The sequence below is a fragment of the Ambystoma mexicanum genome, chromosome 13 (genome assembly GCF_040938575.1).
Source record: "Ambystoma mexicanum isolate Mex_15411 chromosome 13, UKY_AmexF1_1, whole genome shotgun sequence".
Taxonomy (NCBI): Eukaryota; Metazoa; Chordata; class Amphibia; order Caudata; family Ambystomatidae; genus Ambystoma; species Ambystoma mexicanum.
This window is the reverse complement of record NC_090938.1, coordinates 390,815,911-390,829,822: the sequence shown is the minus strand read 5'-3', so window position 1 is coordinate 390,829,822 and position 13,912 is coordinate 390,815,911.

The following is a 13,912-nucleotide window of genomic DNA, read 5'->3' as shown; positions in this document are numbered from 1 at the left end:
ACCTCTCGGATGAATCGGGACATGTGCCACCGCAAAGAATTTGAGAAGAGTAAGGTCATTGTCATGTTCTAATCTGAAGTGCTTAGCCATAGGGTATGCGGGATCTGAGTTCTTAATTGCCCTGAGGTGCTGCAATATTCTAAGCTTTAATTTGCATGTGGTGCTCCCCACATACCATCTCATGCAGGGGCATGAAAGGACATAGACCACAAAAGTAGTATCACAGTTTATCGAATACTTGATTAACTGTTTACATTTGGTGACCGGATGTACAAAGAATTTACATGTAGTGGCATGGGCGCAGGCCTTGCATTTAGAGCATTTTGAAAAGCCTATGGGGGATTTCATCAAGGATTGCATCAGAGAGGGATTGGTATCGTTTAATGGTAGAAAACTGGAGACCAATTTATCCCCAAGTGAGGGTACGCGCTTATAGGTAATAGTTGGACGATTGGCCAGCAAGGGACATAAATCTTTATCCACGGTGAGGACCCGCCAATGTCGCTCTATGATTTTACGGACATGATTAGAGGCATTGTCAAATGTGACTATAAGTCGGGGTTCATCATTCATAGCGGTTTTCGCAGGTTTGTTACCATACAATAAAACATTCCTGCTTAGTCCGCGAGCTTTGGTGTAGGCCATTTCTATCACTCTGCGTTCATAGCCCTGTTTGACAAAATCAATAGCCGCCAAAGAGCAATGATGGTCAAACGATACTAGATCGGTACAATTTCTACGGTATCGAATGAATTCACCATATGGAATACTACGTTTACATGACGTAGGATGGCAACTTGTTGCATGCAAAGGTAGACCAGTGTTTGAGGGTTTTTTGTGTAATTCAGTATTGAAACCAGATCTTCCAAGGGTCACAACTACATCTAAATATATGATTTCAGTCATACTATTACACTCTGTAAAACGTAAGTTAACTGTATTGGTGTTGATATGTTTCACAAATAATAGCCACTCAACTTTGGTCCCATTCCATATGACGAAGATGTCATCTATGTATCGCCACCAAGCGACGATGTGTGTAGCAAAGCTAGATGCAAGTAGATCACTAAGGAAGGTGGCCTCCCACCATCCCATGGTCAAATTTGCATAGGATGGTGCAAAAGTACTCCCCATGGCCGTGCCCCTAACTTGATGGAAAAAAGAGCCTTCAAACAGAAAAACATTGTTAGTTAAACAAAAAAACAACATTTCGAGAATCATAGAACTATGTCCATGAAAGTTCAAAGAACGGGTATCAAGAAAAAATTTACATGCTTCCATCCCAATTTGATGGTCAATGGAGGTATACAGGGAGACAACATCAAGGGTTGCTAAAAGCAAGCCATCCTCCCAAGGTGTATTTGTAATGTGTTGCAAGAAATCCTTGGTATCCCGTAAATAGGAGGGCATATATATATATATTTTCTACAGTGCAGCGAATAGAATGGGGTTTTCACATCCGTGCTGACCCTTCGGATACTGGTCCCTAATTTGGAAAGGTCTAAATCAGTCTTTTATCCTGCTGAGATCGATAAGTGAACACCTCACACCACACACCGTCGTAGTAGTGATAAGTACCACTTGTATACCTGAGGGTCATAGTACTATATAATTGATGTTTTGCTATGAACTATGTGCTTAATTTTCCTTCCCCTGATTCCCTTAGTGGCCAGTCAGCCTCACACGAATTCAGAGACTCGGACCTCAGGGTTTGAGGGAACAGTGGTCCCAGATTTATTGCAGAACCTTTCATTTGAGGGGCATTGATAATTATCCCAGAGTACTTTTCCCCCTCATTCCTTTTCGCCATCCCTGAAGGAGATTGCATCATGATATACACCTCTTGGAACAAATCCCGATGGTTTCTGTTCCCTTTTTACAGGAGTTCTGGCTCGTGACCAGTGCAGGCTCGCGCTGAGCATTTCCCTCCTGTCAGTTACTTTCCTTTGCGCTAATTCCTGGTATTTCAATAAGTTAAGCGGAACCCGTCCACGGTCAAGGAATTGGTTAAAAGTACAAGAGTGTATTTATTTTCTCTTAAGGGTGTACAGCAGGGCTTTAATGTGGTCCTCAGGGTAGCCTTCTGGGGTTGCAAGGTTTTTCCCTTGGATAAGTGGGGAGGGTCCTCCTCCTTTGGGAAAGCTCAATATCTCTCGGTGGGATAGTGGGTCTGGGAGTGATACTAATCTCCCATCCAGGTTATTACAACCCTCTATCACGATGCGTTCCAGCGTCTCTACATTAACTATCAGAAGGTGTCTGCCAGTGCGATTCCCAGAGGGCTGGGATATATATATTTAGTTAATGACTTGATTCTCGTAGTCACCTGCATGGCAGGTGGACCTTTGGGTTTTCACAAGAGTTTGTTTTTGCAATAAGGTGCCAGCTCAGGGTGCTGTGAGCTTCAGGGATCTTCAAATTAGCTGAGAGGTTAGACATCTTCTGGTGTGCAACTTCAGTTTATCTGCTTAGCGATCAGTTCTTTGCAGTTTAGAGTCTTGCTAAGACATTGGAATTTAGGAGTCCTCCTTCGGTTAGTTTTTTGATCCTCTGGGGGTTTTATCAACCAGAGAGAAGGGAACAAGGTTCAAGCACCAGGCACATCTACAAAGGAGTTTACATATCACTATAATGGGAACGATTGGTTGTAAGATACATTTTTTCTCCTTGCCAAGTTTGGCCTCTTAGGGGTCAGGTGGGTAAATGTCTGCCTTTTGTCATGGTAGCAGAGTCCTTCTTCGCAAACTCGGGAGGTCTGAAGGTCTCCGGGTTGGAGGTTTGACAGGTTCAGCTTCTCAGGTGTGGCCCCTCTCTCTTCCATTCAGCTTCTGTCTCCAGAAGTCATCCTTCCTTAGTATACACATATGTCTTAAGACGATTGGGGGTTAGTCTTTGTTTTCTGCTCAGCTCAAGATGGGTCATCCTATTACAAATTAACAAAATGACTTTTTACTCCCACTTTACCTTTTTAGGAAGATGTGTCTTTCCCACTGGGTTCCCCAGTGTACATATGGGACATGCTCTGTTTCTACTACAATATCTTCCTTTAACGCATGGGATAGAGCCCTACAAAACGTTCTCCCCTAAGGGGTACTTTCTTTATCTCCAGGAGAGCTGGGTGCTTATTTTTCTTTGGTTGGCTATCTAGGTTCCCAAAGAGGGTATGAGCTTAGTGTTTTTAAGGATTTATTGGACAACAGAGGTGTTTTATTTCAGATGGGGTTTTTCCTAACCTATTAAGTATAGGAAAACGTTGTTCAATGTTTTCCCCTTCTTTTAACCAGTTGGTTTTGGTGGCTGGTAGGGAACGCTGGAATTAGCACATCTTCCTGTGGTTTTTCTTGCAGTGGATTTGTCTATGCCTTATAAGTCAGTTATTCGGGCAGCCAATTCTCTTGCAGTCAGCTGATTGATTTAATGAAAGCAATTAAAATATTTCTTTCCTATTATTTTATTATATTATTTTATTATATTGTCTATTGTATTGATCATGTTGTACTAATGGGATTCAAGGGCTTTGAACTTGCATAATATGAGCCTCCTGTCTTGTCATAGAATGGCTAATCCCCCACACTAACGGGAGATGGGGGTTTAGATTCTATTAAAGACAAGGAGGCGATTATTATCCCACACACCCACCCTGGATATGATATGATATGACAGTTATGACACGTATGTGCACAAGTGGTTCAAGAGAGAACATTCTTTGGTTTGTTGTTTTTCCCATCCACCCACCCTTCTTGCTTGTTTTTACAGCTACGAGTTGAGATTCTGATCAAGAGTGTGGCTCACAGTTACAAGTTATGGAGTGCGTGGTACTAGAGCTTCGCTGGATTTGCCTTCATCGTTTATCATCTGATCGGGGCAGTGGACGTCTGGTTCAAGTCAGCTACAGAAAGAGGAGTTGGGATTAGAGTAATGGACTTATATAAGGAAGGGTCCCTGCTCATTGGCCCCCTGCAGGGCATGACCTGTCCTCCATGATGGATTGGGGAGCTCCCTTACATTGACATTGAACTCTATTTAGTTCTGTTCTTTACAACTTTTTTGTTTGTAAAAGTTTTTTCTTTGCTGCTGTGGTTTTCAGAGTAAAGATTGTAATGCATAATAATCGCCTCCTTGTCTTTAATAGAATTTAAACCCCCATCTCACGTTAGTGTGAGGGATTAGCCATTCTCCAGCTTCATCCTCAGCCAACAGCTCCTTGATATCATTAGAGGAGCGGGAAGGCCATAGCGGGGCAAACCTTGTGCGTGAGAGCGGAAAGACAGGGGCCTTTCTCCATGATTGAGAACAAGGCTGCATAATGTCGTTGATGCAGGGAGTTGTCAGGAGCAAATTTGTGGTAAAATAGTTTACATTTTGGGATTTGTAGTCCTGTGCTGAAAGAAGCAATCATTATTTTCTTGTGTAGAGCAGGTAGTTGCCCTGTGCATGCACAATTATAGTCCTGTGCAGAAGGTAGAAAGGCATATTTTATTGTGTAGATGAGGTATTTGTCCTGTGCACAGTGTTTTGTCATGTGCAGCATATTTTGGGATGGGGGTTAAGTCTCTTCAAAGGAGCACATTTTGGCAATGTTCATGTGCAGAGGAGCATTTTGGGGATTTGGGACTTGTGGTTCTGTGCAGAAGGGTAGAATATTTGTTTTCTTGTGAAGATGGGCATTTGCACTTTGCAGGAGAATAGGGGAAGAAGGGGTTGGCCTGTGCGAAGGTACATCTTTTGTCATGCATCCTGTGCAAAAGGATAGATTAGAAGATGTGGTCCAATGTAGAAGAACAGAATTATTGTCCTTTTTAGAGGAGTGATTTGTTCTGTGCAGAGGGAGTATTTGTGCATTTGTCAGGAGCGATTTATTCTGTGCAGAGGGAGTATTTGTGTGTTTGTCAAGTAGTAAAGTGGAAATGTGTTGTTTGCAAAGAGGTAAAGTTGGGGATTTATCGTTTGCAGAGAGTTGGATGGTATTGTGTTGTAATGGAACCCATGGGCATTGACTTCCATCCAGGGTTCCACGTTCCTTTCCATTGATGTTGAATGGGCGGCTGGGTGGCCGAGGTCCGTTTCAGCAATAAACTTTTGCATGGTTCCTCACTGTCATCCCTGTGTGGACATCATTACTTCACTGGCTACGTGGTTCACCGAAACGGACCTCAGCCAGACCTTCACGTGTGCAACTTCCACACCCTTCGTGCCCCCAGCTGCACCCTGCGAGCTTGCTTAGTCTCCAGCTACAGCTGAGATAATAGTGTGTCAGCATAGTGGTCCAAGTCCCCATCCGCCTAAGAGGGAGGCATCTGGAACATCGGCTACCCCTCAAAGTGCAGCACGAGCGCAGACCGGCTCTGCATGCTTGTTGCAGATACAGGAAAGGTCAGAGGAAAGGACCCTGCTGCGTCCTTTGCATGGCGACCATTTTAGGTTGCTTAGCAACCCGATGCCTACAGGCCTGCACACTGGGACCGTTAGAGGAAAACACCTGGCAACATAACAAGCACAGTACAATTGTGAAGGAGAACACTTGCAACGCCATCCCTGCTGAGCCCTTCATCCAACTCATCAAGGTACGTTTAGTTTGTCCTGGGAACAACAGAACTAGGTGTTAAGCAATTTGGCAAGTCTTATAAAAACCTTGGGTGAAGTACCACCATGCAGCAAAGCAGTGCTCGCCCACCGCCGCATTTCTGACAAACCCAGGCGAACGCACAACAGCATGGGATCTCTGTATTGACGCCTTCAAGGTATACCTGAGGGACGCTGGAGATGGCACTCTTGAACTGTTTGGTGACTGAAGGCCTCTGAGTATTTAGACATTTTCTGGGTGAAGATGTACGTATCCCCAGTGGAGGGGAAGGAGAGACAATAGTGAGTATGTATGAGACCGCATTGAAAATGTTGGAAGGGCATCTTGGGAAAAGGTCTAACGTGGTATTAGAGAAGTACCTCTTCTTCTCGAGGGCACAAGGTGCTGGTGAGTAAATTAATCCGTATATCACAGCACTACGCACTCTCATCTCGACCTGTAAATTTACTGACGTACTAGAGGAGTACATAAGGGACCAGGTGATGATGAAAACAAGTAACACCAAAGTAAGGGAGAGACTATGGATTGACAGAGCCCCCTGCACAAGGTGATTGAAATTGCCAGAACCATTGAAGAATCTCGAGTAAGTGTACAGGCAGTAACAGAGTTAAAACAACAAGACGATTCAAGGCGAGCAAGTAGAAGCTATCATACCCAAGAGAAACAGTGGGGGACAAAGGGGAGAATTGACAGAGGAGAGAATAACTCAAATAAGAGTAATCAAGGACCGTCGGGTTCCTTGGGCAGACCGGGTGAGCAGAAGATGTGGTTGGACGTGCTACTCCACTGGAGCCAGTGAGTGCCCGACCTGCAATGTTAAGTGTAGAAGCTGTAATGAAAGAGGATACTTTGCCAAGATGTGCAGAGCGAATGGTGAAGGTGAAGGAAGACAAACTGTGAGAATGGTGCAAGCCAAAGGAGGTGTGGATGGAGTGGTTGGGTATGTAAGTGAGGGAGCACGCAAAGGTGTGTTATTGCATGTGCGAGGTGCACCCAAGAAAGGGCCATGGGATATACTCGCTATAAATGGTGCACAAATTGAAATGTTAGTGTGTTCTGATCACCATACACCATATCTCTGGAATTATACACAAAGAGTTATGGAAAGGCATTATCTACACTTAACCCTGCTGCATCAACCACTGTGCATATGGACAGGTACCTATAAAGGTTGTAGGATATTTTTACCATCGGGAAGCAGGTGAGTGCTGCGCAGGGCAAGCCGACCCCAGATGCCCCCACAAAGGAATTTCTGTGCCCCCAGGCCCCTGTACCCTCTTTGCGTCCCCTCTCCCCGCTCCTTCCTGGATCCCTGCTCCCGCCTTCCATCCCGCCCCCCGTTCCCCATTGGCTAACTGTGCCCGTGGGCTCGGGTCTAGCGACCTGCGCCAGCCTCCCTGCTTCCTTTACCATCGGGAAGCAGGTGAGTGCTGCGCAGGGCAAGCCGACCCCAGATGCCCCCACAAAGGAATTTCTGTGCCCCTGCCCCCCCATGACACCATTTTGGGGCCAGGAGGCCCTTGCTGCCTCCCTTCTGCACGGCAGCTTTCCTCCCTCAGTCCCGCCCCCTCTGTCCTCCCCTTGCCCTGATTCGTCCACCTCCCCTTTATCCCCGACTTTCCCAGGGCAGCCCTCTGCCCGGCAGCCCCTCTGGCGAAGGGCCCCAAGGCAAAGGGCGGCTCCTACAGAGGCGGCTCCAGGATGTGTCAGCAGGTGTCCGCAGGGGACGCCAAGGAAGCCAACAAACACCAACAAAAACCGTGAGTGTGGCATGGGTGGGGAGTAGAGCAATCACTCTACTCCAGAAAACCCCCGCCACTCTATCTTACCTACCAATAACATAGAGTGCCATAATACTAGCATGTCCACTCTTAAATGGAATTGTGAATGTTAGCATGTCCACTCCTGGATGGAATTGTGAATGTTAGCATGTCCACTCCTAGATGGAATTGTGAATGTTAGCATGTTCTTAGATGGAATTGTGAATGTTAGCATGTTCTTAGATGGAATTGTGAATGTTAGCATGTCCACTCCTAGATGGAATTGTGAATGTTAGCATGTTCTTAGATGGAATTGTGAATGTTAGCATGTTCTTAGATGGAATTGTGAATGTTAGCATGTCCACTCTTAGATGGAATTGTGAATGTTAGCATGTCCACTCCTAGATGGAATTGTGAATGTTAGCATGTCCACTCCTAGATGGAATTGTGAATGTTAGCATGTCCACTCCTTGATGGAATTGTGAATGTTAGCATGTCCACTCTTGGATGGAATTGTGAATGTTAGCATGTCCACTCTTGGATGGAATTGTGAATGTTAGCATGTCCACTCCTTGATGGAATTGTGAATGTTAGCATGCTCTTAGATGGAATTGTGAATGTTAGCATGTTCTTAGATGGAGTTGTGAATGTTAGCATGTCCACTCTTGGATGGAATTGTGAATGTTAGCATGTCCACTCCTTGATGGAATTGTGAATGTTAGCATGTCCACTCTTGGATGGAATTGTGAATGTTGGCATGTCCACTCTTGGATGGAATTGTGAATGTTAGCATGCCCACTCTTAGATGGAATTGTGAATGTTGGCATGTCCACTCTTGGATGGAATTGTGAATGTTAGCATGTCCACTCTTGGATGGAATTGTGAATGTTGGCATGTCCACTCTTGGATGGAATTGTGAATGTTAGCATGTCCACTCCTTGATGGAATTGTGAATATTAGCATGTCCACTCTTGGATGGAATTGTGAATGTTAGCATGTCCACTCCTTGATGGAATTGTGAATCACTCTTAAATGGAATTGTGAATGTTAGCATGTCCACTCCCTGATGGAATTGTGAATGTTAGCATGTCCACTCCTTGATGGAATTGTGAATGTTAGCATGTCCACTCTTAGATGGAATTGTGAATGTTGGCATGTCCACTCTTGGATGGAATTGTGAATATTAGCATGTCCACTCTTAGATGGAATTGTGAATGTTAGCATGTCCACTCTTAGATGGAATTGTGAATGTTAGCATTTAGAAGTACGCCGGATAGCCCTCTGAGAAAGATACACTAGAATTTGCATTTAGAAGCTGTCCCCAATTAGCCTCTCTGTGAAAGTTGAATTAGAATTGTTCCCTCTTGCATGTAGAAATGTACCCAACGGCATTTAGAAGTGTACCCAATTGCATTTAGAAGCTACACCCAATAGCCTCTCTGAGAAAGTCGAATTTAGAATTGTCCTCACCTGCATTAGAATTGTACCCAATTGCATTTAGAAGCTGCGCCCAATAGCCTTTCTGCGAAAGTTGAATTTAAATCCGTTACCACCCGCATTAGAACTGCTCCCACCTGCTCCTGGAAGTGTATCCAATTAGAGTTGGAAGTTGCGCCGGTTAGCCTCTGTGAGAAAGTTGATTTAGAACTGTTCTCTCTTACATGTAGAAATGTACCCAACGGCATTTAGAAGTGTACCCAATTGCATTCAGAAGCTGCACCCAATAGCCTCTCTGTGAAAGCTAAAATTTAGAACTGTTCCCACTTGCATTTAGAAGTGTACCCGGTTGCACCTGAAAGTTTGCACCCAATAGCCTCTCTGTGAAAGTTGAATTAAGAACTGTTCCCACTCGCAACTAGAACTGCACCCCGCACCTCCTCAGAGAAAGTTGAATTAGAATTGTACCCTCTTGCAATTAGAAGTGTATCCAACAGCATTTTAGAAATATACCCAATTGCATTTAGAAGCTGCACCCAATAGCCTATCTGAAAGCTGATTGTAAAACGGTTCCCACCTGCATTTAGAAGTGTACCCAATAGCATTTTAGAAGTATACCCAGTTACACTTGAAAGTTGCACCCAATAGCCTCTCTGTGAAAGTTGAATTCAGAACTGTTCCCAGCAGTGTTTAGAAGTGTACGAGGGTGTGAACTAGACGATGATAATGACTGAACGAATGTGTGGAGCGGACGAATATGAGGAACGGACGAATATGTACAACAGACGATGCTTAATATGCTTTGGAATGAAGGAAACACTTGAAAACATACATCATTACCACACCCCACGCTTACTCTCCCTCTTACACCACCACTCATCTAGAACACAGAGATACTATGACACGATTCGGTATAACTGTTCTCATATCCACATCTCCCTCTTACTCCACATCACTCTAAGTAATCATTGCTGGATTCACACCCCCCAGCCAGGCGTTCTCCTCAGGCCTAACGCAGCCACACTCGTTCTGGGTAAAACTGACCAGAGCAAACACATACTCCTGACCTCTCAACCACCACACCTACAACTAAGAAGCAGCTACCACTCGATTTCCGCACCAGCTGCACACATACCTAGTGCGCACACGCACTTTTGGACTCCCTCTACTCTCTATACTGACCTGAACTTCGGTTCCCAAGGGCGTTCAACCTACCAGCGCCTTCAGACCATACCAATGGTATATAAGGCGCTATATAAATGCAAAATAACAATAACAATAACAATAACAATATGAGTGGGCACGTATTGAATTCAAGGGCCTTGCTACTGAAGGGAAACTATATGTAGTGCACAAGGGTGATGGTGTCTTCGGTTGGGACGAGCAAGCTGCCCTAGAAATAGAAATACGCCCAGGCAAAGCCATTCTCTAGCTGTGTTTGAAGGAGGGTAAATAAATGCAGACAGAAGGAGGTGTGTCTGCAGAGTATTTGAAGAACACTTTTCTGACTGTTTTGTCTGACAAGTTAGGCCTGTTGGGTGGTTTTTCCCATAAAATAGTGATGAAAGGAGGGGCAGTGCCCAAGGCTCACAAGTTCAGGAGGGTACCAGTATTGGCCAGAGAAGGACTAAAGGGTGAATTAGCTAAACGTATGGAGGCAGGAATAACAGAGAAGATTGAGTCTTGCAAGTGGTTGTCACCAGTAGTTTTGGCACACATGGCAGATGGTAGTATCAGGATGTGTGTTGAGTTCAGGGAACTAAATGCCAATATATGGGTGGACCGTCATCCCTTGCCGAACATAAATTAAGTTTTGGCAACAGTAGGACAGGCAACATGGTTCTCCCCATTTGATTTGTCTTCCGCTTACCACCAGATAAATTAGCATGAGGAGGCCTGACCCCTAACTTCTTTTGTCACGCCTTTTGGGGCATCCAGATTTTCCTGCGTGCTTTTTGGTTTAGCATATGCCTCCGCTGTCAACGGTTGATGCAGACACTGTTCCAGCAGGTACAAGGTGTAAGCTACTTCCAAGATGACATTTTAGTATGGGGCAATGACCGTAAATAGCACGACGCAATGGTGATACAAGTGAGGCAAGTTTGGAAGAAAAGTGGGCTGTCTGTCAAATTGTCTAAGTGTGATTTATCTGGGCCATAAGTTGGATGCAAAGGGGATAAGGCCTAAAGAAAGATTTAGTCAAAGTGATGAGAGAGGTACCTTCTCCGGTGAACAAAGAGCAACTTGGGTCTTCCATGGATATTGCAGAATACTATGTTAGATTCATTCCATCTTACGTGGAAAAGATTGTGTGCATGCATGCGTGCGTTATTGAAAAAATATCAGGTTCGAGTAGTCTGAGCGTTGCCAACAGGAGTTGTCAAATTGAAGGTGGATTCAGATTTACAGGAGTTTAATTTTAGGGTGGAACATGTTCCCAGATCAAGGAATGTGGTGGCGGATTGTTTGCCCTGGTTGTCGAGGGATTGTCATGAGGTAGAGGAGGAGTGTGGAGACAGCACTCAGGTTGCATGTATACTTCCTGCCTTAGACAAGTGAGAGTGGGAAATGGAGTGTTCAGAGGATTCGTAGTTGGCATGGATTAAGGAAGGTTTACGAGTCGGCTGGAAGGATCTGTACAGCAAGGAGGAAGGGAACAGCTATGTGCATATTTTAAACAAGTTATCTGAAGGCTTGTGGGGTATTGTGAGAGGGGACAGGTTAGTTCCTCCTCTGAGTTTAAGGTCCAAGCTTGTAGACTTGACAAACAAAGAACATCTGGGTAGATCCCTGACTAAAAGAATTTTGGGAGAGTCATATTGGTGGCCAGGGATGGATGTGAAGTAGTGCGTGGCATGTTCCATAAGCGATAAGAGCAAGCTACTGTGCCCACAGCCGGTATATCTGGTGGATGTTCCCAAGGAGGTGTGGTCGAAGTTGACACCAGACATAGTTGGCCCCATGGACACGTTGGATGAAGAGTTGAAGTTTGTCGTGGTTCTAGTAGATTATACATCACAATGGATGGAATCAGCAGCATTTGAGACAATAACTGCTGATAGACTTTTTTTTATGTTTTCTAGGCAAGGTCTTTGATAGGGAAGGAATTCCGTCCGGTATCGTCACGGACAATGGGGTGCAATTTGTGCCGGTTTGTATGCAGGAATTTCTGAAGAATTTGGGGATAAGGCACCACAGGACCTCCTTATACATTCCTTCAGTCAACAGGTTGGTGGAGAGGATGAATAGATTAATCAAGGGTGCGATTAAATTGGCTGTTGCTAATGGATTGGTTTGGACTGAAGTTCTGTCAGAAGCGTTGGCTGGTTATAGACCTACACCATCAGCTATCACCAGACATACCCCATTTGAACTTATGAGGGGTAGAAAGGCTGGCTCGAAGTTGAGGACTGCTGCTCTTGGTGGTGGTGCTTGCACAGAAGTGAATATGGCAGAGATTTTGTAGAGGGTACATATTCGCCAGGAGGAGGTGAGGTTACAGCATGTGAACAAGAATCCACTTGAGCTGTTTGTGGGTGATTGTGTTCAGTGAGAAACCCAAGGTTTGTACCTAAAGGAGGCAGTGTGTACATCGCTCTGCACACCGTGGTCAAGGTGGGTGCAGGATATGTTGTACTTGATGATGGTTTGAGGTGGAGCAAGAGGAGGCTGGTAGTGGAGAGAGATGCACCTGTCGAGCAAGTTCCTAATGTGGTTGGTGATTGTGTTTGGGGACCCAATGAGGGTTCCGGATTGGGTTTGTCTACGAGTATGCAGGAGAGTGTGGCTGTGAGTGGAGGAGGTGGCGTGAGCGGAAACATAACAGAGAGAGCATCCGCCACAGATGTTGATGATGGTCTGGGCCTGAGGGCAGCTGAAAGGCAGATGGGTACTGGTTGTGCTACTGCCATGGCTGAATAGGACGGCGTGGGCCAGAGCCCCGATGAGAAGCAATTCAGTTCTGGTTGCGCTTCGATGATCATGTTGCCTTCCATCAAATTGAGAGACTATGTGCTTTGAGGTGCGAGAAAGTGAGCCTGTGAGCTTTCGCATCTATGTTAGTTATTTACTGTGTTGTGTTCATTTTGGGAAATGGCTGATTTTTCTTTTTCCTCCTGTCTTCCCTCGTTTCTTGTTTTCCCCTCGCCTGTCTCTGTTCTCCTTTTGCTGCTCCTCCTATTTTCCCTTATTCGGTCATCTGTGTGGGGAACAAGTATTGTAATGGAACACCGGGGCATTTACTTCCATCCAGGGTTCCACGTTCCTTTCCGTTGATGTTGAATGGGTGGCCGAGGTCCATTTGAGTAATAAACGTGTTTGGTTCCTTACTTTCATCCCTGCATGGACTTCCTTATTCATATTGTCCTGAAAAAAGGACGGTATGTAGAGCTATGGTGTGTGCAGCAGAATAATGGGGGGCGTGATTTGTCCTGTGTATAGGGACAGGTTTGGACCTTTGTCCTTTGCAGAGTGGCCTAATTCTTGTGGTCATGTGCAGTAGTGGTATGTCCAATACTTAGGGCACATTTATGTTGGTTCTGTGCAGAGGAGGGATTTACAGGGAACCCGGTTACATTATGGGGACTGGGTCCTGTGCTGAGACTTCTCAATGGGGCTATGAATAGGTTTGTGGTTTGAGCTGTGAATGCAGAGCGTTAGTGTGGGGCTTTATAAAGTGATGTGAATGGCATTTCTAAAGGATGGTCAGATGGTCCTTATGGATGAGTCTGAATACCTTTAATAAAGGGTCATGTGTGGCTTTTGTAGGGGTGGATTGGTTGTTGTTAGAGGTGATTTGGATGGCGCTTTGTAGAGGGGGCATCGAGATTGAACCCTGTTTGAGGAGTTTTGGATGGGGTTGTAAAGGGAGAGGTCACATGGATTGGACCTTGTCAGGGTGCTTTTGGGTGGGGCTCAGTAGAGGGGCCCTAGGATCTGAAATGTGTATAGGTGTCCTTGATGGGGCTTTGTAGAGGACACCAGGATTGGACCTTGTTGTTTTGGTTGGGGCTTTGTAGAGGGGCTTCCGGATTGAACTATATCAGCTGGGCTTTGGAAGGGGATTTGTAGAGGTGGGATGGGACTGAGCCTTGATAGAGAGGTTTTGGATGCTTTGGTATTGGGACTGAGT